Source organism: Ahaetulla prasina, chromosome 4, assembly GCF_028640845.1.
Source record: "Ahaetulla prasina isolate Xishuangbanna chromosome 4, ASM2864084v1, whole genome shotgun sequence".
Lineage (NCBI taxonomy): Eukaryota > Metazoa > Chordata > Lepidosauria > Squamata > Colubridae > Ahaetulla > Ahaetulla prasina.
The window spans coordinates 128011043-128035061 of record NC_080542.1 but is presented as its reverse complement, the minus strand read 5'-3'; the positions used below and the strand labels follow the sequence as shown (position 1 = coordinate 128035061).

General features: G+C 40.6%; 1 long non-coding RNA gene across 1 annotated transcript; it reads left to right on the top strand.

Moving 5' to 3' along the window:
* The first annotated feature begins 19893 nt into the window (after positions 1 to 19893).
* LOC131198960 (uncharacterized) lies at positions 19894 to 22468 on the top strand. Its single transcript, XR_009155221.1, has 2 exons — positions 19894 to 20005; positions 21411 to 22468. It is a non-coding gene; the product is annotated as an uncharacterized LOC131198960 (long non-coding RNA).
* The last annotated feature ends 1551 nt before the right edge of the window (positions 22469 to 24019 follow it).

Sequence of the window (24019 nt, the reverse complement as noted above, 5' to 3'; positions counted from 1 at the left end):
TTTACAACACAAATGATGATCATAGAGTGCTGTTACCTTCCCACAGAAATGATACCTATTTATCTACTTGCATCTGCATGCTTTCGAACTGCTAGATGGGCAGAAGCTGGGCAAAATAATGGGAGCTCATCCCATTGCACAGCATTCAGGTCTCAAACTTGAAGGTAAGAGGGAAAAAAGAAACATGTCAACATTTCCAAAGGCATAGGTTGAAAACAAATCAGGTAATTGATTTCTGGCCAGTGCAGAATGAACCGGCAGATAGCTAAACACAACAAGCCTGTCTTATCTCATTTGGAAATAAATGAATTAACATACAATACCATCTCAAAGAAGTACCCTTGTAGAACTATTTTACAAATCAGTCAAGACTTAAATGCACCACTGATCAAGATGAAAAATCATTCAGAAACCTGACTTTGCATAATGCATTGAGCCTCAATTTAACTGTATTTTACCAAGACTGATACATAGTGTGTTTGGTCTATGATTCAGTGTGTATAATACATCTTGCCAATTACATTATTAATGAATCATGGTTATATTTGCTAGCTTTCTTAGAGAAAGGCAGGATATAAATATATAGGAGAGATAAATACAAAGATAATTATAGAGTTACTTGGAAAGCAATTAACCAGAAACTCTCTTGTATATTTTAATTCTTCTCAACTTTTTCTGAAAAATATTTCAGCACAGGAAAGTAATAACTATAATTACTTGCTCCAGCATTCTCCAACCGAGTTTGCTCACCATATTTTGGCATTCCAACTCTCAATTTCCCCATCCTGTATGGAATACTGCTAATTTCTAGAGTTTTGCACAAAATGGAAAATATATTTTGTTTTGAACTTGTTTTGTTTATATATTTTGTTTTGAAATAGAAGTTTCAGTAAACATATTGGAAATTCCCCCCACTTTTCCTCCTCCTCAGAATTGTCTATACATTGCTTGCAAGCATCTTTTCCTTCCTTCCTTCCTTCCTTCCTTCCTTCCTTCCTTCCTTCCTTCCTTCCTTCCTTCCTTCCTTCCTCCCTCCCTCCCTCCCTCCCTCCCTCCCTCCCTCCTTTCCAAGGTCCCTTCCAACTGTATTATTTTATGTTCTCAATATATCATTGCACCAAAAACCTTGCTTTTTTCTAACTTTTGTCTTTTCAAATTATTTTCACTTCGTTACTGGGGACAAAGCAGTACTACTTTGCTCAATATATAAATCAAAGTATTCAAAATACGAATATTTTAGTTTGGATAAACTTTCTGATCCGCATACATAATGTTTTAGCTTAGTAACTGCATAGTTTGGGAAAATGTAATTCAGCACCCAAATGGCTCAAATTGGAGAAGTTTGATCTAGATAATATTCAATCCCCTTAAATGTTTTTGCAATATTATGGGGCCAAAGCATATGTTCAAAAATACCATGCTTATTTTTATTTGCACCATACAAATACTTTAATTCAGTCAGCCTTTCCATGTTAACCAAATCTGTGCATGAAAAAGAAACCTATTACTGTATAGATAAGGATAGTATAGTATATATTGGGAACATGGGCCTCTTTCTTAGTATCTCAGGAGATTAGAAGGAATTTCTAATTTCTATCTTTCTTTGCCTTTCTCACTTCTATATGTTTCTCAGTAATTAAAGGTAAACGTAAAGGTATTTCCTTGACCAGTCATTTCAGAATAATTTTACGTATTTATTTATTTTTATCCCTTTATTTTTTGCCAAGTCAAGGCAACCAACATACTTAATACTTCCTATTAATAGTAAATTTATTTTCCTCAAACCCAGAATACCATGAGATGGATTGGGAGAGTTACTATCCCAAAGTAACTCAACTAGCTTTCATGCCTAAGAAAAGACTAGAAGTCACAGACTCCTGGTTTCTAGCCAGCACCTTAGCCATAATATCAAACTGGCTATATGATGACTGGGATCCGTGAACACCAAAGTCCTACAAAATCTAAAGTCCACAGTTTTTCCATCATTTAGCCTGGACAATTCTTTACACTTTTGGTTCATGCTTCATTTGGAACCAAATGTGGTTCTTAAAGGTAGGAGAAGACATGATTGCAACAAGGAAGAATCTTAAAACAGTCAGCAAATTTCACTGTTCTTTTAATCTGGGTTGTTAGCTAGTTATTTACGAATAGGATCTTTTAAACAAATATATACAATTACTAGCTGGATACCTGTACTCCTTCAAAATTATGTGATCAGGATTGCTAAATTGACACTTACAGCTTGAAAATTAATGGATAGTTAGGATTGGCCTCTCCTCTCCCATCCTCTCCCTCAGGCTTGCTCCACATAAGCCTTTCCTCTCCTATCCCCCTTCTCTCCCCCTGGCTGGCCCCATTGATCCTCTCCTCTCCTCTCCTATCATTTCGTTTGTTCATGCTGTGTGATACTTCCCGCCTACCAGCCATTTGGAAACCCATCCTTATTGACAAACAAGTCCCTAACACGAGGAATGACACCAGACCTGCACTCACGAGGTCCACACAGGATGTCACCACCACACATCCACCCAGAAAGCAGACCCAAACCCACACTGATCATGAAGCACGACCAAGGACCAGAAGCCAGACCGCAGCTGCAACATTAGCCATTTCAAACCCCTCCAATCCATACATACAGCAGACAGACACCCACTATGAAGATGTAGCACGACCACAAACACGAAGCCAAACAACAGCAATGCAGCTCACCAGCTCAAATCCCCCTGCAACTCAGACTAATCTGAGCACAACCAAGCCCCCACCCAAACAGGACACATCCCCAGCCAATCAGAGCACAAAAAAAACCCCAGCCAATCAGAGCACAGCCAAGCTCCCACCCAATCAGTTCAAACCCCCACTAGCAGTTAAAAAGGAAGAAACAACTGCAATCACACATTGCTCCCAGAAGCACAAAGCTGAAGCCTGAAGATGACGAATGAGACTTCGTCGAAACGTCGCCAATATACTTCCAATTTTACGCGGGAGAAAACCAAAATAACCAAAGACCTACATACAAACACCCGCGAAAACCTCAGAAAACAAATTATTTATAGATAGATAGATAGATAGATAGATAGATAGATAGATAGATAGATAGATAGATAGATAGATCCATATGTACCAATTTATGCAATTATTTAGTGTTTATTCAGTGGCCCAAGACATGTAGCCTTCCTAGCTAATTTATGAAGTAATGGATTCCAGTAAAGAAACTTTCTTGATCAATTCTATAAAACTGCCTGTATTGTATTTTTCCAGTTGACCGCCTTTTATCTGATTAAAAAAATAAGTACTGATTTTGTTACTTTCTTTTAGGGAAACATTCCTCTACCCTCTTGAATGTTTTCTATTCTATTTCTATTCTATTCTATTCTATAACAAAACAATGTCTAACTTCTGACATACAGTACAGATTCGATCAGATTTACTTATAAAGAATGATACTTGCCAAGAGAAAAATCAAAGTTAAATCAATGTATTTGGCAGCATTTGTGATATTCAAAATGACTTTTTTTTTAAATTTGCATTTATATCCCGCCCTTCTCCAAAGACTCAGGGCGGCTTACACTATGTCAAGCAATAATCTTCATCCATTTGTATATTATATACAAAGTCAACTTATTGCCCCCAACAATCTGGGTCCTCATTTTACCTACCTTATAAAGGATGGAAGGCTGAGTCAATCTTGGGCCTGGTGGGATTTGAACCTGCAGTAATTGCAAGCAGCTGCTGTTAATAACAGACTGCATTAGCCTGTTGAGCCACCAGAGGCCCTCAAAATAAATAAATAAAGAAAACACTTAAATAAAAAATAAAATAAAAAATAAATAAAACACCCAGCAAATCTCCTTTGTGAAGTTTTGTTTAAAAGATTACGCAACATTTTAACAAAGTATTTAACTGAAATTTTAACAACTCCCAATATCTTGCAATTGGCCATCAGTAAACCATTTTTTGACATTAACTAGCAGCCATTAGGAACCAATTTAAAAGCAATTATATGAGATAGGTATGATGTAAAGATAACAATATTTGATATGGTCAGGCTTTGTGATGTGTTAATTAACATGTAATCAAGCTAGAAATTGTACATGGAAGAAATATGTGTGGCTTTGTGTGGCCTTGTGAAGAATTTTTGTGTGGCTTTGATTTCATAAATTGCTTTAAAAAATAGGTCCAAAGAATTGTGTCACCATAGATTCGATACAAGGCATGAAGTCAACCTAGGAAAATATAACATTAAATTTGCAATTGAAAAGTAATACCTGAATTGACAAAAAAGCAAGGGTGGTTTTCACATTTGCTTGATGAGCTTAGTTTAGAATATCTTGGCATCCAGCTGTGTCAGGACAGCAGTCTCTAGATTCATCCACAAGCTGAGTCATTGACAGTGCAGTTCCAGATGTCAGCAAGTCTGTGGTGACTCATCCTTTGCTTCTGTTGTACTGTATTCAATCCATTGTGTGGACTTAGCCACTTGTGCAGCAAGTACAGTGATGCTCTTTGCTCTGTATTCATAGCAAGGTAATTATCTTTATTAAGATCAAATAAAATAACACAGCAGGGTGTGTGGGCTTTCTCCAGGTTTCTTTATCAGGCAAGATGCTGTTTTAAATGATAGAATCGGAGGTGGGGGTGGGAAATGTCCAAATCCCTGGTTAATTATTTGAAAACTCCATTTAAACCACTTGGTGTCCTGCTCAGAATAATTCCCAATATGGAGTTATGGCCCTATTTACTGCTGTTTTTAGATTATGTTTAATCTTCAGAAACATAAAAAATAATTATTTCCCCAATTCTAGTAATACAAAGTCATTGTCTCCAGTGAACTGCTTCTAATGACCATAGGCAGAAGAGTCAATCTCCGATCTCAATCAGTCTTTCCAACAAAGCCAGGAAGCTTTTCCTTTTGTGGTCAGTAAGTATCAATTAATCCAATTCTATACAATTGCCTGCATGGTAGAACAGAAATCTGCTAACTCACATATAATAGCCATTGGATTCCAAGTGTATTCAAGGGCCTTAGGAGATCTAAATTATTATTTTTTTTCCTAATCAAATGTTACCCTTTGCAACTTACGGTCTTGCTGTGATATATTATTTCTCACTAATATTGGAGGGGGAAATATCAGGAATAGTAGTACTTTGAAATGCCCACATTGCATTTTCCTAGGTATGAAAATCAGGTTTTTAGAAGGCATTAATGATTGGCAAAGTTGATTTGGATCCTTTGTGGACTTTTTTTGCTGATATATTCTAGCTTGTGGTTATTACAGAACAGAACAGAACAGAACAGAACAAGAACAGAATAATAGTCTAGCCTAGAATAGAATATTTTTATAGGCCAAGTATGACAAGGAATTTGTCTTCAGTGCATAAGTTCTCAGTGTACATACAAACAGTTTAAATCATAAAATACAACCAACAAAGTGATAGTTATAAGATACCAGCATGAGTAAATAATAGGGAAGATGAAACAGATAATACAGTCCTGCTACATGGATAGATATTCTTAGGCATGGACAGTGCTCTGGAAATTATGTGTTTAGCAAAGTAATAGCATGGGAGAAAAACTGTCTTAGTTTCCAGTTGTTTGATTTATTTAAACTGTTGTAACTTCCATTAAGCTTCCATTAGTGGCTCAGTGGCTGAGATACTGAACTTGTTGATTAAAAAGGTTGGCAGTTTGGCGGTTCGAATCCCTAGTATAGGTCTCCTGCAGGGGGTTGAACTAGGTGACCTACAAAGTCCGTTCCATCTCTGTTACTGTTAGATCTTGCTTGTAAAAAAAAGATCATGATTTAACTGTTTAACTGTAGTAAATGTTATAAATGAATGACAATCCTCCTGTCTGCCTTAAAAACTTATTAAAAAGGTGTTGGTGGGGAGAAATGTATCCTTCCAATATCTTCCATGTTTCGATATAGACTCAGTCATTTTACTTTGGTGGTTTTGAACCATGGAATCAGGAACTAGTTATCTTTTTAAGTCCATGTGGTGATTGGATAGCTTCGTTTTCTTTTTTCTTTTTCTTTTTTAATTTTCAAAAAACCTTTATTAAAGTTTAAATATTAAAACACAAATATATCTGTAACGAAAATACATTTGTTTTCTTAGACACCAGAGAAAGGATTTTAATAGAATAGATGTTCATTTATTTCTACAATTGGAAGAAAAATCTAAATCTTCTTATAGGCCCAAGAATTATACTGACCAGCAAATGTAATAATTTCCACCATTATCCAGAGAAGATTGATTGATTGATTGATTGATTTTATTTGTCAACAAATACAAGAAAACAAATAACAGAGTAGACACAGGCATAGACACATGAAAAAAATTTGACACACACACAAAAAAGGATATAAATTGGCAAAACATAGCCATAAACACATAGAATGATTACATATAATTGGGAACAGTAAGACAGGGACGGTAGGCATACTGGTGCGCTTATGCACGGCCCCCTTAGGGACCTCTTAAGAAACATGAAAGGTCCCCGGTAGACAGTTTAAGGTAAAAGGTATGGGGATTAGAGAGACCAACAACAGGATCAGATAAAAGTATTCCAGACATTTACTACTCGATTGCAAAAGTTATATTTCTTACAGTTAAGATTAGAGCGAATTACATTGAGTTTAAATCTATTGATGGCCCTTGATGGTTGAAATTAAAGTATTCATTTACAGGTAGAACGTTTTTGGTAAATAATCTTATCAACTAAGCATAGGTCGAAACCATTCATTATCCATTCATTTGCAGTTGATCTATGTTACTAATGTTGTTTGGACTGATAGCCAACAGGAACGCCTTCACTGAGAAACAAAATAACTCTGAAATGAGGCAAGGAGAGAGGGATCTGTAAATGTAATTGGCTGAACCTCAAAACTCAGACTTTTCTTTTTCTTGGCATAGGGCTATCCTACATGAGCACATTATCAACTATTAAACCATCAAAACATTTTCCAAATCTTGCTCCAGTAAAGCCTCTTTGATTGTATAGCTTCACAAGTGTTTGTTGTATTTAGTTGATGTGATGTAAGGTAAAGGAGGTTCTCATTAGCCAGTAATTTCCCAGTAGTGCAGGCTATGTCAGGGAGGTGAAGATATCTTATCAGGATTTTCCAGAAAATGACATAATTGCTTAATTAACTGCTGAGCCTAGTAGAGAAAGGGAAAGAGTTATGAGAGAGGAAGATCAGTGTTATAATGGAAGGTTACTTTCATAAAATCTACATTCAAAACTATTTATTCTGCACGTGTCTGCTTACAATTTCATATTCTACCATGAGTTATGCCATTTTTACTTGTTTAAATAATCATAGAAAATGATAGTTCAAGGATAGGAATTTTCCACTTGAATTGTGTGTGGCTCTCTCTTCTTTTCTCTCTATCTTTCTCACACACTTACACATCTCACAAAACTTATTTAGATTGTTTGAAATTTGAGATTGTTTGAAAAATCTGTGCTCATCAAAAGAAGTATCAGAATAGATACTTCTGAATCAAAGAAATTTGATGGTCTGTTTCCTAGAAACACATCAAATGGGCAAATTCCAACCAGCACTTCAATATGATAGGGGCTCAGTGTAACACCTTTCCAGATTCTTGGGCAAACAAAGGTTTCAGTTCTAAAAGGGAACTGAAGGTATATTTGGGAAAGTAAGTGATTATTTGCTTGAATGCTATGTATAACCTGAATTATGCAACAGCTATCAATACTTAATGTAGTCTGTTTATAATCTACACCTTGAGACAGAATTTAGCAAACCAGCAGTGAAATCTGGCTGGATTTATCCGGCTCATGCGAACCTGTAGCACCGGTGGCGGGAGGCTCCATCCACCCGCCGGGACATCATTACGTCCCATTATCGATACTCTCCGCATGTGCAGAAGGCTCTGCACGGGCATAGCACATGCACACACATAGCACGCATGCGCTCATGTGTGCTCCCATTCCTGAACCAGTAGTGAAGGTAAGTGGATTTCACCATTGCTACAAACCTCCTATTTTGAATTTTAATGTTCACATGAGGAATTCCAGTGAATTTTGGAATTTCCAAAAATGGTATTTTTGTAGCATTTAAAATGATCTATTGCCCTTAAATAGATGTTACTGTTACTGATTTTGTTTGTTAGGTTTTTATCCCATTTTCATTATTTTACAAGTAACTCAAGATAACAAATATACATAATACTCTTTTCCCCTCCTTCTTTTCCTATAACATGAGGTGGGTTGAGCTGATAGAGAGTGACTGGCCCAAAGTCACCCAGCTTGCTTTCATGCATAAGGTGGGACTAGAAACTCCCGTATCCTGATTTGTAGGCTAGCACCTTACCTACTGCACCAAGCTGGTTCTCCTACACAAACATATGTTATATAAACCAGAACAGTAGAAACCTTCAAATTTCTAGGTTCTATCATATCGCAAGATCTCAAATGGACAGCTAATATCAAAAACATCATTAAAAAAGGACAACAAAGAATGTTCTTTCTGCGCCAACTCAGTAAGCTCAAACTGCCCAAGGAGCTGCTGATCCAATTCTACAGAGGAATTATTGAGTCTGTCATTTGCACCTCTATAACTGTCTGGTTCGGTTCTGCAACCTAACAAGAAAAACACAGACTTCAGAGGATAATTAGAACTGCAGAAAAAAAAATTGCTACCAACCTGCCTTCCATTGAGGACCTGTATACTGCACGAATCAAGAAGAGGGCCGTGAAAATATTTACAGATCTCTCACATCCTGGACATAAACTGTTTCAACCCCTACCCTCAAAACGACGCTATAGAGCACTGCACACCAGAACAACTAGACACAAGAACAGTTCTTTCCCGAAGGCCATCACTCTGCTAAACAAATAATTCCCTCAACACTGTCAGACTATTTACTGAATCTGCACTACTATTAATCGTTTCATAGTTCCCATCACCAATCTCTTCCACTTATGACTGTATGACTATAACTTGTTGCCGGCAATCCTTATGATTTATATTGATATATTGACCATCAATTGTGTTGTAAATGTCGTACCTTGATGAACGTATCTTTTCTTTTATGTACACTGAGAGCATATGCACCAAGACAAATTCCTTGTGTGTCCAATCACACTTGGCCAATAAATTCTATTCTATTCTAATCTATTCTATATTCAGAAGTGAGACCAGTGGACCTAAAAATGTCCCATGATAAGCTATTTCTGTATTGTCCCCCCCCCAAACTTCATAGATGTGATTAAAGAGTCAACAGAAGGTAGCATGACGGCTCAGTGGTTAAAGATGCTGAGCTTGTCAAGTGGAAAGCTGACAGCCCAGATTCGAGACCCGAGTGCCACATGATGGGATGAGCTTCTATTACTTGCCACAGCTCCTGCCCACTTAGCAGTTTGAAAGCATGCAAATGCAAGTAGATTAATAGGTAGCCCTTCAGTGGAAGGTAATAGTGTTCTTTTCATCTTGGCATGTAGTCATGCTGGCTATATGACCACAGAAGCATCTTTGCACAACACTCCCTTAACTAAGAAACAGAGATAAATCCATCTTCCTAGAGTCGGGTACCACTGTATAGGGGCAACCTTTACTTTTACCTTAGTCACCAGAAGCCAAGCTCTATGGAAAATTTCTATCAATTACTTTCTCTTTTTAATTAAAGAAAACAATTTGCAGAGAAAGATGCACAATGCTGTGTGTTCTTTTCCAGGAAAAAAAGAAAACAAAGTCAGATAGTGCTATCACAAAAACACAATTCTCCTTCCTGTTTGTACTACCTAATATAGACCATTTGAGTTTTCATGGAGAGCTTGCAAGGAAGGTTGGATTGCAGCTGGTTTCTGGGGCAGCTGCAAGCTGAATGCAAAGCTGAGCTCACTTTTTTGTTTGTTTGTTACTTGTTGGATTTCCTTATGGGCCTATTTTGGTAAAAATCCAAAACTAGAATGGACTTTCTTGCATTGAGCAGCTGTTGTTCAGCCAAAAATGGACACAGAACTACAGTATAAAGGGGTGGGGATAGAAATGGTGCTTAAATACAATCACTGCTGCCACCGACCCTGAAATCAACTCCATGGGAATAATCCCTCCGTCCACACTACCAATAAGTCTTATTAAAGATCTCCCTACTCTTCTGTTCATCTATCGTATTTGTTGACCCAACAGTTCAGATCAAAAGATACACCGGAAATGTAAATCTTGGATCTCAGCCAACCATTTTTCTTGTGCCAGCAAAGACTTGCTGGCAGATACTTGTGACCAGAGACTGAGACCCTTAGAAATGAACCTGAAAACAGCTCCCATAAATCTTAGAAGAAACATTTACAGACGAAAAATAAAAACAAGCGAATAAGCAAGAAGAAAAGAAAATGGAAATAAATTCTGATGTCCACTTTTGTTTTTGTTTTTAATGCTATGATGTTGGATCTCAAATCTAATGAGAAACATTTTCTAACCATTAGTTTAAAGCAAATTATCTTTATCTAAGCAGTGAAGATAAGATTTCTGAATGAATCATATAAAACCAAAATAAATAATAAATATATTGGTCATTACATAGATCTCCTAGAGAATTTCTCCCAAAGGACTTGCAACTCTATATTCTGGAACCAAACAAGAAACAAAAATTTCTATACAAGAGTTGGCAAACTTTCTATGATGTCGATACATTTAAATCTAATCCATTTTAGTTTTTAGTAGATTAAAAATTCTATACCTGTTTTATTCATAACCTTCTCTAATATACAGAACTTTTGCATGCAATTTCCCATAATGTATATAGTTGTGCATGTATGTTTTTTAAGGTCGTGTTCTAATGCAAGCATCTCTGATGTCATTCTTTCTGATGTAAACTTTCCTGATATAAGCTTTTAAAATAATTCATTTCCATAGAACCTTACTGCTAAGGTTGTGGGAAGAGGCCACTTCCTTTAAACCTTCTGACCTATGTCAGTGCTCCATCCTCCAAAAGACTTTCCCACGTTGTCTTCAGTGGCACAAGCTGCTTGATGAAAACTTTCACTTGGTGGCTAACTCAGTGAAAGTATCTTCTATGAAGGCGTAGGAATCTCTTTAAATGACATCAGGAGGCCCTTAGAACAGGTGCACTCAAACTTTGAATAGATGCAGGACACCATCAGATTTGAAATAGCAACCTGGCTGAGCTTGCATTTGCTGGAATAGTAAAGGGTAAAGGTTCCCCTTGCACATATGTGCTAGTTGTTCCTGACTCTTGGGGGCGGTGTTCATCTCCATTTCAAAGCCGAAAAGCTAGCACTGTCCGAAGACGTCTCCGTGGTCATGTGGCCGCAATGACTAAAGCGAAAAGAACACGTAACATTGTTACCTTCCCACCAAAGGTGTTCCCTAGTTTTCTATTTGCATTTTTATGTGTATTCAAACTGCTAGGTTGGCAGAAGCTGGGATAAGTAAAGGGAGCTCACCCCATTACATGGCACTAGTGATTTAAACCGCTGAATTGCCGACCTTTCGATTGACAAGCTCAATATCTTAGCCACTGAGCCACCGTGTCCCTAACTGGTTGTTGTGTTTTCAGACAACAGTTTCATATATAAATGGATTTTGGGTGTTGATTCTTAGCAGATTTTGCATTCCATATCTAGTGTAGATGGAAACCAGTAATTTGTTTTGGTGGAGGTCCTAAACTTAATCTCCAAGGAAAATTTGTGTCAGATTTTGTTTCTATGTTTGCTATGACATTACTCTAATGAGAAGTATTCATTTCATGTACTAATTATGTGAGCACAGTCAAGGGAAAAACTATTCCTTGCTATTTTCCCACAAATGCTTCTTCCCTTGCTTCTTTTATACTTTCTTTCTCTGGCTAACATGGGATATAGCAAAGAGCCAGTTTCAGTATGACTTTTCCTTATGTAAACAAGCTGCAGAAACTTGCAAAGTCATAAGCCATTTGGGGAGAGCTGATGCTCCTCACGCATCTCTAGATTTCCATTGATGAAGCTTGCAAAGAAAAATAATCTATAAAAGTGTTATGTGAATAATTGAAACCTTGGCTAAAACCTAGGCAAGAACTTTGTCTTGAAAATAGGATTTGAATTCAACCCCTAAAACATAAGTCAATAACATAAGGAATAAAAGAAAGCATATCAGGTGCGTATTGGAAAATATGTTTTGATTTTTGATTTTCCATCCAGATATGATGGGAGGGGCAGGAAGACTTTTCCCCCTTGAGTTTAATTAACTACAGGGCTGGGCTCATATACATTCTTGAAAGTATAAGCATTGCAGATCATACAGCTGAATACTCCTTTTGTCTAATAACATCTGTAAAGGAGAAATGATGCAAATTCTGCATTTTTATTTCAACATTTCTTTCGACCCAAAAATATAGCCAGGTCTGTTGGACCCAAAATTAAGGCCTATCCAAACCTGGTACTTACTATATCTCCTATATGGCCAAAGGCAGTGAAAGTTGGGTTAAGATTTTCACCTTCCACATTTTGGGTTTTCTTCAAGGAAATGCATTCAGCTTGGCTGCTTGGCTACTTGACCACAATTGTACTCAAATGATTTCTTTGTTTCTTCTGCTTTCTCTAACCTGATAATCTGTAAGAAGAGACCTGTGTATCTACAGTAGCCAAAAAATCAGAAAAGTCTTGCAGCACCTTTGCTGACTAACACACTTATATCTTTTAATAACATTTATTATTTGAAAAAGGTGCTACATGACTCTTTTGAACTTGGGCTTGCAGATTTGTTCAACTTATTCCTGTTTTTTCTAGTCATATGGCCATTACTATCAACATAAGAAGAGCAATAGTTTTAGTCGGTCATGACAAGAGCTCCTAGATTCAAAATCCTCCTGTTTTCCAGTATAGCTCTATGCATTCATTGGTATGTATGTGTAAAATATACCAGCCCTGTGTTCAATATATTTATTTTTTCTACAGCTGTCCTTCCTGCTTGGCCTCTGTTCAGTATGAAAACCCACCATATTTTGGATTCTCTGTTCCCTGCTGTCCTTGTATTGTTCTGCTCACTCATAAAATAAAGCCGATCATAATAAGCCATGAACTCTATAATTAAGAAAATGTTTGTGAAAAATGTGGTGCTGCCACAGAGAAGGCTCTGTTTAACCAGCCACCTGATTTTTGACACCATGTAAATGCTAGGAAGGATGTCTTAATGAAACAAAATCATTAGAGAAAAGGGTCTAGTGCAGTGGTGGGATTCAAGTAATTTAACAACTGGTTCTCTGCCCTAATGATTTATTCCAACAATCAGTTTACCAAACTGCTCAGAAAGTTAACAACTGGTTCTCCCAAAGTAGTGCGAACTGGTTGAATCCCACCACTGGTCTAATGTCCCTTTGCACTAATCAGGGGATTTTTTACCTACATATCCATCTGCAAAACTGGGAGTAAATGAGGCAGATGGTGTTTGAGGCACAGGTGCTTCCCTCTTTAGAAGCCAACGAACTACAGGATCTGATAACCGCAAACGGGCTTACTTCCTAAGCCATTGCGGGCCCGAGGTAATCGAGATTGCGGAAGCCCTGGCAGAGCCAACGCCGATACAATCGGTATCGTGGCCGACTCTGCAGACTTTGCTGAAGAACCATTTCGCACCGACGCCGTCCAAATACGTGCAGCGGTTGGAATTGAGAACGAGACAGATGGAGGGCGAGTCCATCGGTGACTACATGGCCGCGTTGAGAAGAGCGTCCAAGGACTGTGGATACCGAGACTTAGACGAAGTGCTACTCGAGCAACTCATCCGAGGGGTCAAGGACATCCGCCTACGGCGACGACTGCTAGCCAGGAGCAACCTGACACTAGCCACCGCTCTGGACGAGGCCAGAGCACACGAAATGTCTACTAAAGCAGCAGAGACTCTGCAAAAGCCTCTTCAATCCAAGGCGAGCGCAAAGCCAACGCCAGTACACCAGGAGGAGATTCAGTCCGAATCCGAAGGTGAGGGCGAGGATGAGGAAGAGGTCTGCCGGACCGAGAAGCGCGACACTGAGGACCGTGACGAAAGCGGAAGCTGCGGAGGCAGCATCAGCGCCAACGCTGCAGGTTTAAAGACGCAACATGCCGGTGTGGGAAGAAAGGACACTAGCTCAGGTTTGCAGAGCGCCCAACCTTCCCGCCGAAAATTCAAATCGGCCAATCAAAGTTGGTTAAGATTTTCACCTTCCACATTTTGGGTTTTCTTCAAGGAAATGCATTCAGCTTGGCTGCTTGGCTACTTGACCACAATTGTACTCAAATGATTTCTTTGTTTCTTCTGCTTTCTCTAACCTGATAATCTGTAAGAAGAGACCTGTGTATCTACAGTAGCCAAAAAATCAGAAAAGTCTTGCAGCACCTTTGCTGACTAACACACTTATATCTTTTAATAACATTTATTATTTGAAAAAGGTGCTACATGACTCTTTTGAACTTGGGCTTGCAGATTTGTTCAACTTATTCCTGTTTTTTCTAGTCATATGGCCATTACTATCAACATAAGAAGAGCAATAGTTTTAGTCGGTCATGACAAGAGCTCCTAGATTCAAAATCCTCCTGTTTTCCAGTATAGCTCTATGCATTCATTGGTATGTATGTGTAAAATATACCAGCCCTGTGTTCAATATATTTATTTTTTCTACAGCTGTCCTTCCTGCTTGGCCTCTGTTCAGTATGAAAACCCACCATATTTTGGATTCTCTGTTCCCTGCTGTCCTTGTATTGTTCTGCTCACTCATAAAATAAAGCCGATCATAATAAGCCATGAACTCTATAATTAAGAAAATGTTTGTGAAAAATGTGGTGCTGCCACAGAGAAGGCTCTGTTTAACCATCCACCTGATTTTTGACACCATGTAAATGCTAGGAAGGATGTCTTAATGAAACAAAATCATTAGAGAAAAGGGTCTAGTGCAGTGGTGGGATTCAAGTAATTTAACAACTGGTTCTCTGCCCTAATGATTTATTCCAACAATCAGTTTACCAAACTGCTCAGAAAGTTAACAACTGGTTCTCCCAAAGTAAAAGCGAACTGGTTGAATCCCACCACTGGTCTAATGTCCCTTTGCACTAATCAGGGATTTTTTACTACATATCCATCTGCAAAACTGGGAGTAAATGAGGCAGATGGTGTTTGAGGCACAGGTGCTTCCCTCTTTAGAAGCCAACGAACTACAGGATCTGATAACCGCAAACGGGCTTACTTCCTAAGCCATTGCGGGCCCGAGGTAATCGAGATTGCGGAAGCCCTGGCAGAGCCAACGCCGATACAATCGGTATCGTGGCCGACTCTGCAGACTTTGCTGAAGAACCATTTCGCACCGACGCCGTCCAAATACGTGCAGCGGTTCGAATTCGGAGAACGTAGACAGATGGAGGCGAGTCCATCGGTGACTACATGGCGCTAAGAAGAGCGCCCAAGGACTGCGGATACCGAGACTTAGACGAAGTGCTACTCGAGCAACTCATCCGAGGGGTCAAGGACATCCGCCTACGGCGACGACTGCTAGCCAGGAGCAACCTGACACTAGCCACCGCTCTGGACGAGGCCAGAGCACACGAAATGTCTACTAAAGCAGCAGAGACTCTGCAAAAGCCTCTTCAATCCAAGGCGAGCGCAAAGCCAACGCCAGTACACCAGGAGGAGATTCAGTCCGAATCCGAAGGTGAGGGCGAGGATGAGGAAGAGGTCTGCCGGACCGAGAAGCGCGACACTGAGGACCGTGGACGAAAGCGGAAGCTGCGGAGGGCAGCATCAGCGCCAACGCTGCAGGTTTAAAGACGCAACATGCCGGTGTGGGAAGAAAGGACACTTAGCTCAGGTTTGCAGAGCGGCCCAACCTTCCCGCCGAAAATTCAAATCGGCCAATCAAAACGCGGAACCGGAAAGGCGGCCCGCGATTGGTTCAAACAAGAAAGGCGCGAAGTCTAACCAAACGACTGTCATTATAGGCCGCGCCTCAACCAAAGTGGAAAAGAAGATTTTCACAAAGCCCAAGATCGAGGGAGTACGGTGCAGGCTTGAAGTAGACACGGGATCAGCGATCACCATCATGTCCTGGGACACCCTGGCGAAGTCACTGCCGTCCGTCGCGAAGCGCCATCTGCAAGCACAGCGGCTACGAGTGCACGACTACCAGGGGAATCGCATCCCTGTTCGAGGGACCACCTCCGTCCGAGTCGAGTACGGCCCTCACAAAAAGACCCTGCCCATCACGATCGTCGAAGGAACTCTGCCCAGTCTGTTGGGACTAGACTGGTTTCGTGCCCTGGGCATGGGAGTGACTGGCATCTACAGAAGTGACTGCAATTTGAAAGACATTCTCTTTAACGAGTTCGAAGATGTCTTCAAGGACTGCCTGGGCAAGTACAAGGGGACCCCTATTTCCTTCAACTTAGACCCCCAGGTAGCCCCCATTAGGCTTAAGGCGAGGAGAGTCCCTTTTGCCCTAAAACCAAAATTTGATAAGGAGCTGGACAAGCTCATAAATCAGGGGGTTTTGGTGCCAGTCGATCACGCAAAGTGGGAGACGCCAATCGTCACCCCCATCAAATCGGACGGGTCAATTAGAATTTGCGCTGACTACAAGGCGACGCTTAACAAAGCCTTACAGAAAAGCGCCACCGGTTCCGTAGTGCAACTTTTATTCCACGCGTTGGGGCAAGGGCAAGTCTTTGCAAAGTTAGACTTGGCCCAAGCCTACCAACAACTGCCAGTAGACGCCCGCACAGCCGAAGCCCAAACGATTGTGACGCACAGGGGGGCATTCAAGTGCACCCGATTGCAATTTGGGGTTAGTGTGGCACCAGGGCTGTTCCAAAACCTGATGGAACGACTACTGCAAGGGCTCCCAGGGGTAGTTCCCTACTTCGATGATGTCCTAATTTCAGGGGAAAACATGGAGGAATTGGGGGAGCGGTTAAGAAAGGTCTTGAGCATTTTCCGGACAGCCGGATTAAAAGTCAAGACAAATAAATGTCAGATAGGGGTCGAATCGGTCGATTTCTTGGGCTACGGGATAGACAAGAAAGGAATTCACCCTACTGAGAGCAAGGTTAAGGCAATTAGGAAGGCTCCAGCGCCCAAAAACAAAGCAGAGCTGCAGGCATTCCTGGGATTGGTTAATTTTTACGCGGTCTTTTTAAAGAACAAAGCAACCGTTGTGGAACCGCTGCATAGGCTCTTAGGGAAAAATACTGTTTGGTCTTGGGAAAAGTCAGAAAATAGGGCTTTTGAAGCAGTAAAGAACCTGCTCTCAAGTGATAGCCTGCTCATCCAATATCACGACTCACTACCCTAGTGCTGGTTTGCGATCGTCCCTTATGGGGTGGGGCTGTACCCAGCCATAGACTTCCAAACGGCACAGAAGCCCCTATAGCGTTCTACTCTAGAGCGATGTCCTCCCCAGAGAGGAACTACAGCCAATTAGACAAAGAAGCATTAGCCATTGTAGCAGGGGTCAAAAAATTCCATGAGTATGTCTTTGGGCGGAATTTTGAAATCGTGACTGACCACAGACCGTTATTGGGACTACTGGCTGGCGACCGCCAACACCTGTGGCACTGTCGCCACGCTTGACTCGATGGACTATATTTTTAGCCGCTTACTCATACAAGCTGCAGCATCGACCGGGAAAAGAAGTGGGGCATGCAGACGCTTCGTGCCGATGCCCACTGCCAGGGGCGATCGAAGATCCCACTCCGGGGTCACCCATCCTCCCTATTGCCTCGTTGACTCTGGCCCAGTCACATCAAAGGAAGTGGCTCGGCATCATACCGACATTGTGTTAAGGACTGTACTCGGTTGGGTACAGAGAGGGTGGCCGCTGCGCCGGGCAACGGTTCAAAGAATTTGTTAAGAAACGTGATGAGCTCTCGGCTCAAGGGGGGTGCCTGTTATGGGGTGATCGTGTAATAATTCCTGTTAAGTTAAGGGGCAAGGTATTGGACCTCCTCCACGAGGGTCACCCAGGCATCGTGAGGATGAAGGGGTTAGCTAGAAGCTATGTATGGTGGCCACTCATGGACGCAGAGATTGCTGAGAGGGTAGGGAAATGCCAAGCTTGCCAAGAGTCCAGACCGCTACCCCCAACAGCCCCAGTCAGAGAATGGGAAAAGCCCCAAGGGCCTTGGTCAAGAATCCACATTGACTTTGCTGGCCCCTTTCACGGCCAAACATTCCTAGTGGTGGTGGCCGCATTTTCCAAATGGTTAGAGATCATACTTATGAAGTCCACCACAGCCGAAACAGTAATCGCAACCCTGCGCCACCTATTCGCAACTCACGGGTTGCCGGACACTCTGGTGTCCGACAATGGGCCCCACCACGGCAGCCCAGTTTGAAGAGTACCTGGCAGAGGAAGGCATCCGACATGCCCTCTCTGCACCTTTCCACCCTGCGCCGAATGGTTTTGCAGAGCGTTCCGTCCGGAGCGCTAAGGAGGCATTGTCCAGGCTCAAGCCAGGTGACTGGCAAACAAAATAGACTTTTCCTAGCTGCCCAGCACAGAACCCCAAGCACAGCCACTGGGAAAAGCCCAGCCGAATTGCTAATGGGACGAAAACTCCGTGCCCACTTGACGCTTGAACCCCATTACATGGCACTAGTGATTTAAACCGCTGAATTGCCGACCTTTCGATTGACAAGCTCAATATCTTAGCCACTGAGCCACCGTGTCCCTAACTGGTTGTTGTGTTTTCAGACAACAGTTTCATATATAAATGGATTTTGAGTGTTGATTCTTAGCAGATTTTGCATTCCATATCTAGTGTAGATGGAAACCAAAGTGTACAGTAATTTGTTTTGGTGGAGGTCCTAAACTTAATCTCCAAGGAAAATTTGTGTCAGATTTTGTTTCTATGTTTGCTATGACATTACTCTAATGAGAAGTATTCATTTCATGTACTAATTATGTGAGCACAGTCAAGGGAAAAACTATTCCTTGCTATTTTCCCACAAATGCTTCTTCCCTTGCTTCTTTTATACTTTCTTTCTCTGGCTAACATGGGATATAGCAAAGAGCCAGTTTCAGTATGACTTTTCCTTATGTAAACAAGCTGCAGAAACTTGCAAAGTCATAAGCCATTTGGGGAGAGCTGATGCTCCTCACGCATCTCTAGATTTCCATTGATGAAGCTTGCAAAGAAAAATAATCTATAAAAGTGTTATGTGAATAATTGAAACCTTGGCTAAAACCTAGGCAAGAACTTTGTCTTGAAAATAGGATTTGAATTCAACCCCTAAAACATAAGTCAATAACATAAGGAATAAAAGAAAGCATATCAGGTGCGTATTGGAAAATATGTTTTGATTTTTGATTTTCCATCCAGATATGATGGGAGGGGCAGGAAGACTTTTCCCCCTTGAGTTTAATTAACTACAGGGCTGGGCTCATATACATTCTTGAAAGTATAAGCATTGCAGATCATACAGCTGAATACTCCTTTTGTCTAATAACATCTGTAAAGGAGAAATGATGCAAATTCTGCATTTTTATTTCAACATTTCTTTCGACCCAAAAATATAGCCAGGTCTGTTGGACCCAAAATTAAGGCCTATCCAAACCTGGTACTTACTATATCTCCTATATGGCCAAAGGCAGTGAAAGTTGGTTAAGATTTTCACCTTCCACATTTTGGGTTTTCTTCAAGGAAATGCATTCAGCTTGGCTGCTTGGCTACTTGACCACAATTGTACTCAAATGATTTCTTTGTTTCTTCTGCTTTCTCTAACCTGTAGGAAGAGACCTGTGTTTATCTACAGTAGCCAAAAAATCAGAAAAGTCTTGCAGCGCCTTTGCTGACTAACACACTTGTATCTTTTAATAACATTTATTAATTGAAAAAGGTGCTACATGACTCTTTTGAACTTGGGCTTGCAGATTTGTTTAATTTACTCCTGTTTTTTCTAGTCATATGGCCATTACTATCAACATAAGAAGAGCAATAGTTTTAGTCAGTCATGACAAGAGCTCCTAGATTCAAAATCCTCCTGTTTTCCAGTATAGCTCTATGCATTCATTGGTATGTATGTGTAAAATATACCAGCCCTGTGTTCAATATATTTATTTTTTCTACAGCTGTCCTTCCTGCTTGGCCTCTGTTCAGTATGAAAACCCACCATATTTTGGATTCTCTGTTCCCTGCTGTCCTTGTATTGTTCTGCTCACTCATAAAATAAAGCCGATCATAATAAGCCATGAACTCTATAATTAAGAAAATGTTTGTGAAAAATGTGGTGCTGCCACAGAGAAGGCTCTGTTTAACCAGCCACCTGATTTTTGACACCATGTAAATGCTAGGAAGGATGTCTTAATGAAACAAAATCATTAGAGAAAAAGGGTCTAGTGCAGTGGTGGGATTCAAGTAATTTAACAACTGGTTCTCTGCCCTAATGATTTATTCCAACAATCAGTTTACCAAACTGCTCAGAAAGTTAACAACTGGTTCTCCCAAAGTAGTGCGAACTGGTTGAATCCCACCACTGGTCTAATGTCCCTTTGCACTAATCAGGGGATTTTTTACCTACATATCCATCTGCAAAACTGGGAGTAAATGAGGCAGATGGTGTTTGAGGCACAGGTGCTTCCCTCTTTAGAAGCCAACACGGTAATAAATATTCTCTTTATTCCTACCTCCTCCTTTCAGTTCCTCTGTGGCTGAAAATATCCTCTAGCTGAGTGGAAACTGAAGTCTAGGCTGGTGACTGAGAACAGGAGCAGGGCTGAGAATTTGGCAAGAATGCAGCAATGGTTGTTATATTTAGTGTCAGATATGGGCAGATGGAAACCTGTCCCAGGGCATCCGAAGACTCTAAAATATGTAGCCATTCTCTCCACAACTGCAGTGGGAGCCAGAACTCTGGGCTGATACATTCCAGATGAGAATTGCTGTTTTTACGCATGGAGCTCCAAGTAACTTGGAGAAAGACTTCTGAGCAAAAGAGTATGTGTACATAATGCTCACACAAACACTTTCACACCCTCACACACATGCAAAAAGAGTAACATATATTGATATGAACTGTCTTTCTATCTTAGTCCAGCCGTTTTCTTCCTTCTCAGCCTTCCTTCTCCTTCTGGGTTTTTCAAGCACCATGTTCTCACTTCCCTTCTGAATCATAACCTAACTGCCTATATATATATATATATTTGTTTTCTGAAGTTTTCATGGGTGTTTGTATGTAGGTCTTTACATATTTATTTATTTATTTACATATTTATTTATTTATTTCTTGGAAGAATATCTTCCTGAGCTGAAGCCAGATTTGATGATACATAAAATAGACCCATTGGTCAATGGAAATGGAAATCCCCGTTAATTTTTGTGAATGTACTTTGAATGTAGAGGAATCTGGACCAATCCATCAATTTATGGTTTCCATTTAAAGTGAAATAATATTGATTATTCTCTGTTTCTTTTAAAACAGATTTACTTAATAGCCTCACAAGAGTCTTTCGGTCTTTCCTATGTCTCCTTGAATCCTTAACATGCCAACAAGGAATTCCAGAAAAAAATGGGCAATAATTGCCTAGAAGAACCTTTCAAGGTGGTGGGACTCCCGGAGGGGCTATCTGCTAGATTTTAGCTCAGGTGTATAAATTTGGGACTCTCCAAATGTTTTGGCTTTTTCTTTGGCAAAGTTGCCCCCTGCCTGCTTTAGCCAGCTTGTGATAGATTTAAACAAGAAATGTTTTATAGGTTGATTTCTTCTTTTTACTGCATTGCTGTGAAAGGAACAGGAACAAAAATAACAAGCTTAGCAACACATGAAGCCACCTTAACTCTGTCTTGTATGTCACCCAGACTGGCCCTAGGTCACTCCAGGAATTTTAGATTTCCGTTTTTCTCACCCCTACAAGATGCTGTTCATTAAACCCATGGCAACAGCCACCTGCATTCAAAGCACAGTTCCATGATCTCAAACATTTTGGTCTCATGACCTCACAGAGCTTTGATTTTCAGGGTTAGATCTGTCAATATCGACTGTATTAGAAATCAGATTTTAAAGAATTGATTTGACTTTGTGGTCCAGCGGTCCCCAGACCAGACTTTAAGAATTACTGTCCTTGCAAATGGACATGTGCTTAAAGCTTTATAGGACACGTTTCTTGTGCCTCTCCAGGAAGATCCTACAGGGCCCTGTATCTGCCAGCTCTAATGAAGTGTCAGGAACTGTTTAAGACTTGTTGCCCTGCTGGGCCTCAGCGAAGGGAAATATTCCTCCCTCCACCTAGTTCCTGTCCAATTGTGTCATGCTGCGTCATGAGAAGGAAAGGAAACTCTGACCAAATGCTACTGGCTCTAGCCCTGCTTTCTTAAGTTATCTCTAAGCATGTTAATGAATGCCTCAATGGCTCAGTATGCTCACCAGTAAGCTGGGTGATAAAAAACATCTTCCTGAGAATAGCAAAAGTCCCCAGTCTCACATAATTTCCTGCTCCTTATTTTGCGGCACAGAAAAAAATAAACTTATCTCCTGATTAAGCTGCTGTTGCTTTAATCTACTGTCAAGAAATCTCTCTTCTTTTCTCTTTATATTCTAGCCAATTCCTGTAAATGGAACATAGCTTCCAATCTCATGAGCTCAACTGAAAGAGTAAGTGGGGGATTTTCAGTTTGAAAATGGCGTTTACATTGAATGTACCTAGTGTGGGCCTGAAACAAGCCATTCGCAGCCTTAGCCAACAATCTGGAGTAGGCTGATGGCAAAAGAAAGGCTTATCTTTTTGCATTCCTGTAAGGAAACAGAAGTGAAATACTTGGAATTAAGTACGAAGAATAATTTTTTTTCTTGGGGTCATGTTTCCAAACCAAACACTTTTAGGATCCACAAATGTTCCTGGAGCTACTTCTGTTATTCCTTCAATTACTTTGAATTAGTGAATATTAAAAATATTCATTGCCAAAAGAGGGTGGGGGCTTTGCTGGCACAATTGCAGCTTCCATCTTGGTATTTTTGAGATTCCTGCAGACCTCCCTGACCATAACTAGTGCAATTAGGATGGAGTCTGAAAAGATACAAATTTTGAAATAATTAGGACAAGGGTGTTGGACTTTGACAACTTTAAGACTTGTGGACTTGTGCTCCCAGAATTCCCCATGGCTGGCTAGGGAATTCTGGAAGTTGAAGTCCACAGGTCTTAAAAGTTGCCAAGATTGGAAAACCCTGACTTAGTATAAAACACTTTGGAGGTTGAGGAGCCTTACTAACTCCTGTCTAGAGGACCGATTGTCTGAGAATTCAAACCCAATACATTTTGAGGGCATCAACTAGAAGGAAGGCAATTGCAGCTTCCACAAAACCATTGTTGTAGATAGGATCCATTCATATAGCCCTGCTTAAGGCACATTCCCCATCCGAAAAGGGGCCATCTTTACTTGCAAAATGACTGGAAAGGGGTATCCTTAAAATTCTACTTTGTTATCAGAAAAGAACAAGAAACAGCCACCTTCAGACTGGGTTTGATGCTGTTACCTCAACTTTGTGACTTCTGCAGGAACATATGGTGAGTGGGTGAATGGGTCCAGAAATGAAGAGAGAGATACCGGTATTCCTCATTAAACATCCACTCATTCAAGGATTGCTCAGTTGCGATGGTGCTAAATGGTGCTACTAAATGATAGGTCCTTCTCTTTGTGGCCATTGTGGCATCTCCACAGCTATATTATCGCAATTCAGGCACATGCAACTGGCTCACAATTACAATGTCACAGCATCCCATGTTCAACGTTCGTGGCCTTCACTGCCAGCTCTCAACAAGCAAAGTCAACAGGGAAACCATCAGGAGATTGTAAATTGTGGTCACGTGATGGGAATATTGAGACTGTGCAGGATTTGTCTAATGACAGCAATTGGGGCTGCTGGAACTGCCATTGTAGCTTGGTGAGATCATTTGAGTCATGCCTTGCAACTGCATTACTTAGCAACAGAGTTCCTGCACCCAAATACCATCAGTAATCAAGGACTAATCCTAGAAAACAGGGCTTTTTAAAAGCTGGGCTTTCTATCCAACACAATGTGTGTGCATGATCAAA